General features: G+C 45.2%; 1 pseudogene; it reads left to right on the forward strand.

The window, feature by feature from the left end:
* Positions 1-2,350: 2,350 nt before the first annotated feature.
* On the forward strand, positions 2,351-4,148 carry LOC131750687 (alpha-globin transcription factor CP2-like; annotated as a pseudogene).
* The last annotated feature ends 1,600 nt before the right edge of the window (positions 4,149-5,748 follow it).

The raw sequence follows: 5,748 nt of genomic DNA on the forward strand, positions 1-5,748 counted from the left end.
TTCCTTCTAGGTAATTTTTAATTTCATTTATTGTGTTGTTCATCATTGTTTTGTTTGTTCTTTAGTTCTTCTAGGTCCTTGTTAAATGTTTCTTGTATTTTCTCCTTTCTATTTCCAAGATTTTGGATCATCTTTACTATTATTACTCTGAATTCTTTTTCAGGTAGACTCCCCATTTCCTCTTCATTTGTTTGGTCTGGTGGGCTTTTACATTCCTCCTTCATCTGCTGTTTATTTCTCTGTTTTCTTATTTTGCTTAACTTATTGTGTTTGTGGTCTCCTTTTCACAGGCTGCAGGTTCATAGTTCCTGTTGTTTTTGGTGTCTGTCCCCAGTGGCTAAGTTTGGTTCAGTGGGTTGTGTAGGCTTCTTGGTAGAGGGGACTGGTGTCTGTGTTCTAGTGGATGAGGCTGGATCCTGTCTTTCTCGTGGGCAGGACTGCATCTGGTGGTGTGTTTTGGGGTGTCTGTGAACTTATTATGATTTTAGGCAGCCTCTCTGCTAATGGGTGGGGTTGTGTTCCTGTCTTGCTAGTTGTTTGGCATGGGGTTTCCAGCACTGGAGCTTGCTGGTCGTTGAGTGGAGCTGGGTCTCAGTGTTGAGATGGAGATCTCTGGGAGAGCTTTCGCCGTTTGATCTTATGTGGTGCTGGGAAGTCTCTGGTGGACCAATGTCCTGAACTCGGCTCTCCCACCTCAAAGGCTCAGGTCTGACACCTGGCCAGAGCACCAAGACTCTATCAGCCACACGGCTCCTTTAGACTGGGAAATATCCAGGAAAACTAAGAAACTCAAGAAGCATGGAGTTTTAACCCCTGGACCACCAGGGAAGTCTTCTTTTGAAAGTTTTAAGTAGGAATACTTCTTACTGCTACCAGCCAAAGCTGAAAAAAACCTCATCCCTAAACACCAATTTCTATGAAGATTTTTATTCCTACCCAACAAAACTATAGGTTCAAAGAAACTGTCATAGAATTGTTGAATTTAAGGTATATTTGTATTTCAGTCCAGCTTCTCCCATTTTGCAGATGAGGAAACTGAGGCACAGAGGAACGATTAGTTCAATGTTTTACGGTGAGTCAAGGCCAGAGACAATGCAACAGCCTTGCTTCCTGCCTGCAACCAAAGCTCACTCCACTACCAAGTTCTTCACCTGCCTCTGAGCTTGTCCTGGGAGAGTTCCTCAGCTCTAAATTTGAGATAACTGGCAGATTCATCGTTTTGAGTAAAATATTTCTGTAACACCTAGAACTGAAGGCCATTTTGCAAAAATATGATGCATACAGTTTACTCCTTCACTGGGCATGCAATCCCTTGCCCAAGCCTCACTATTGGAACTATATTCAATATCCTGTGATAAACCATAGTGGAAAAGAATATGGAAAAGATGAATATGTATGTGTAACTGAATCACTTTGCTGTACAGCAGAAATTAACACAACATTGTAAATCAACTGTACCTCAATGAAATAAATTTAAAATAAATAATTAAAATAAAGTTTTCTAGTAGTCACATTAATGGGAATCAAAGGAAGCAGATAGGGTGAAGGAAGAGGGTGCCATGATTGGTTGGTGATGGGGCTGCGGTCGCTGGAGGAGCCTGCTGAGTGTGGGATTCAAGCCAGTGCTGGGCTTTCTCCATCCATGCTTCCAGGCCATGGGGGGCTGCACAGGGCAGGGAGGCAACTCAGCAGAAACCTGGATTTGGTTCTAAGAGCCGTGGGATTGATAAGGCTTTACCAGAAGTGATCTTGGGACTGACGCGAAGCGAGGCTTGGAGGGGAAAGGAGACCGGTTCCCGGGGGGAAGGGGGTTTCCCGCAGAAAGGGGCGGAGGAAAAGGTATGAAAGTGGCGTGGGAGTGCAGGGTAGGCAGCGGGTGGTTGCCGCTGGTCTGTTCGGAAAGCAGCGAGTGCCCACCACGAGTTCAAGGGGAGAGCCCAAAGAGTGGGAGTGAGAGGAGTCCAGGGTTACCTTTGGGCAGTCTGGAAGAGTTAAGCCAAAGGACCATCGCGCAGCCCCAGAGGGCTGGGGAGGGGGGAGGGGGAGGGGGAGGGGAGGGGGGAGGGGGAGGGGAGGGGGAGGGGAGGGGAGGGGGGAGGGGGAGGGGAGGGGAGGGGGGAGGGGGAGGGATTCTGGAAGTCAGGGCAGCCAAGAGCGAGGAGCATAGGGTGCAGGAGATTCGCTGTGCGGGCAGTACAGGGGCAGCTTGGGGGCATCTGGTGAGTATTGCTTAGGAGATCTTGGTTTGGAGTTTTCTACAGTCTTGCAGTCTTGCCCCCGTTGGGTAGACTCACACCACTCGCCTTTGTACTAGAAACGGCGTCTCCTGGGGCAAAAGGAAGGAGCCAGGATGGCCTGGGCTCTGAAGCTGCCTCTGACGGATGAGGTGACTGAATCCCGGCTGGTGCAGGGCTCTGATGCTAGACTATCCGGGATTGGCCACAACTGCGTGCTGGTGCCGATAGCATGAGTGATGTCCTAGCTTTGCACATTTTTAAGCAAGAAGAGTCAAGTTTGCCTCCAGACAATGAGAATAGAATCCTCCCTTTTCAATATGTGCTTTGCACACTGCCAGCTGTGAGACTCCATGAGGAAACCCTGACATATCTCAATCAAGGCCAGTCTTATGAAATCCGAATACTAGACAACAGGAAACTTGGAGAAACTACCAGAAATTAATGGCAAATTGGTGAAGGCTGTGTCCCATGACAGACGGCTACCATACACCGAACACCAGCAGCTGGAGGGCTGGAAGGCTGGAACCCACCTGCAGACAGCATTCTTGATATCCCAGTGTCTGTGGCTATAATCGATCCTAGGGCTAATCCAAACCAACTAAATACAGTGGAGCTCCTGTGGGACCCTGCAAGGAGGACATCTGTCTTTATTCAGGTGCATTGTATTAGCACAGAGCTCCCTGTGAGGAGTCATGGTAGAGAGAAGGGAGTGCCATTTCGAGTACAAATCGATACCTTCAAGGAGAATGAGGACGGGTCATATACTGAGCATTTACACCTAGCCAGCTGCCAGATCAAAGTCTTCAAGCCCAAAGGTACACGCAGAAAACAAAAAGCAGACAGGGAGAAAATGGAGACACGAACGCCTCATGAGAAGGAGAAATATCAACCTTCCTATGAGACAGCTGTACTCACAGAGTGTTCTCCATGGCCAGAGGATCATGTATGTCAATAATTCCCCATCACCTGGCTTCAACAGTTCCCATAGCAGTCTTTCTCTTGGGAAAGAGAAATGGTTCACCAAATCACCAGCCAGAGCCCCCTGTAATCACAGATAACCTCCTGCCAACAACCACACCTCAGGAGGCTCAACAGTGATTGCATCGAAACCGTTTTTCCACATTCACGAGGTTTTTAACAAACTTCTCAGGGGCAGATTTATTGAAACTAACTAGAGATGATGTGATTCAAATCTGTGGCCCTGCAGACGGAATCAGACTTTTTTTAAAATATAATGCCTACTTAAGTTACTTTTTAATTTGTTTATTTATTTTGGGCTGCGTTGGGTCTTCGTTTCTGTGCGAGGGCTTTCTCTAGTTGCGGCGAGCGGGGCTACTCTTCATCGCGGTGCGCGGGCCTCTCGCTATCGTAGCCTCTCGTTGTGGAGCACAGGCTCCAGACACGCAGGTTCAGTAGTTGTGGCTCATGGGCCCAGTTGCTCCGCGGCATGTGGGATCCTCCCAGACCAGGGCTCGAACCCGTGTCCCCTGCATTGGCAGGCAGATTCTCAACCACTGCGCCACCAGGGAAGCCTGGAATCAGACATTTTAATGCATTAAAAGGCCAGATGGTGAGCCCAAGGCTAACCATTTGTGTTTGTCAGGAAACCTTGTAGCTGAGGAGGCAGCAGCAACAGCAATAGAAGCATGAGGATGGAGACTCAAATACTGTCTCCGTTGACCATGCCATCTACCTAGAAGAACTGACAGCTGTTGAACTGACAGAAAAAAATTGCTCAGCTTTTCAGCATTTCTCCTTGCCAGATCAGCCAGGTCTACAAGCAGGGGCCAATGGGAATCCATGTGCTTATTAGTGATGAGATGATACAGAACTTTCAGGAAGAAACCTGTTTTATTCTGGACACAATGAAAGCAGAAACCAATGATAGCTATCTTATCATACTGAAGTAGGTGTGGGACATTCCGTCCTCAGTGGCTGCTGCTTCTTTCACCTATTGGAAACTCCCCTCTTGAAGGGGGTCGCAAGTGAAGCTTTGAAGGGCTGCAGGAACCTGACCCATCTGACTGTATGTGGGGGAGTCCAGGCCTTGGAGGTAGAATCCCAGGCATCTGTGTTGGTCCAAGCTCTTGGGGCACACACAGATTACTGCCCAACATAAATTTCTGCAACCATTTCTTATTTTAAATTTCTGGACCCTATTGTTGATGAATATCAGTAGAAACTCCACATCATTTGAGGTGTGTGGGGGGCATAATGATGATGATAATTGTGTGGTGTTTAATGGAAAGATGTTACATTTTGTGATATGGAGCCATGTAATTTTTTTTCTAACATAAAAGCAAACATCTGTATTCATAAGACTAGATCCTCAATCTTTTTTTGCCTCTGAAAACCTCATCAAAGAGAAATACAGAGAAAGAAGAAAATTCTTCTTTTGATTCCCCTGTAATTCTATGACTAATAGTAACTTTAGCTAACATTTATTGCACATTTAGTTGTGCCAGGCAGTGTGATAAATTCTTTAAATGGATTATCTTGTTTAAATCCTCTTAATAGCCCTATGGGAAGTGGGTAATAATGATCCCTAATTGAAGATGAGGAAATGGAGACATAGAGTGGCCAAGGAGCTTGCTGAGTAACAGGCAGCTAGCAGTTAGTGACACTGAAATGCAAACCCAGGCGGTCTGGCTCTTATTAACTGACATTCGTGACTGCCACCCTTGCAGTCCTCTGTGCTTGCCACCGTTTCTTACCGTGGCTCTTCTGGTGAATTGGATATAACGCTGAGCGAGAACGGAGGAATTAACACCAGAAGGGACAAACCACACCTAAATAATGATGAACAAATCAAGACCTACAAAAAATGAAAACATAGACACTTTCAAAGCATCATCAGTTATCAGATTCACAGAATTTGAGGTGGTGAAAACTAGGGATTATCTGTAACTCCCCAAATTCACTGTTCTTGAATGACCTTCTCAAACTATTTATTAATGAGTTAGACTAACATCTGCTTTCTGTTTCCCCTCTCTGCTTCTTCTCTTGGTCTAGAAAGTTCTTTTACTCATGGATCATTCATTTATATAAGCTTTACAAGAAATTCATTCCCATCCTGTTTGCATTCTTACCATATACTTTAGTTCTTCCTGACTGTGATTGTGTGCTCTTGTGTGTGTGCATGTGTAAGACTATGGGTCTTTTTTCACATGTAAAGTTTTATCCAGAAATCCCTGTACACATTATGCTGAGGTGAAAAATGATAATGTTCAAAAGATTCTGTATTGGCTTTGGATCTGTGTGTGTGTGTGTGTGTGTGTGTGTGTGTGTGTGTATTTTTAAAGCATCTGATAAACTTTAAATGTTTTTAATACAGAACTTTTCGTTCGTTAAAATCAACCTTCAAAAAAAAAAGCAGATAAATTTTTTTAAAATATGTGATTCCACAGCAGATGAATCTGTTTCAAATCCTGCTCCTCCTATTATTAATTGTGTGACCTGATGTAATTTTTTAACTCCCCTACAAGATACAGAACACTCTGAAAAATATGAC

This window comes from Kogia breviceps, chromosome 2 (genome assembly GCF_026419965.1).
Source record: "Kogia breviceps isolate mKogBre1 chromosome 2, mKogBre1 haplotype 1, whole genome shotgun sequence".
NCBI classification, from domain to species: domain Eukaryota; kingdom Metazoa; phylum Chordata; class Mammalia; order Artiodactyla; family Physeteridae; genus Kogia; species Kogia breviceps.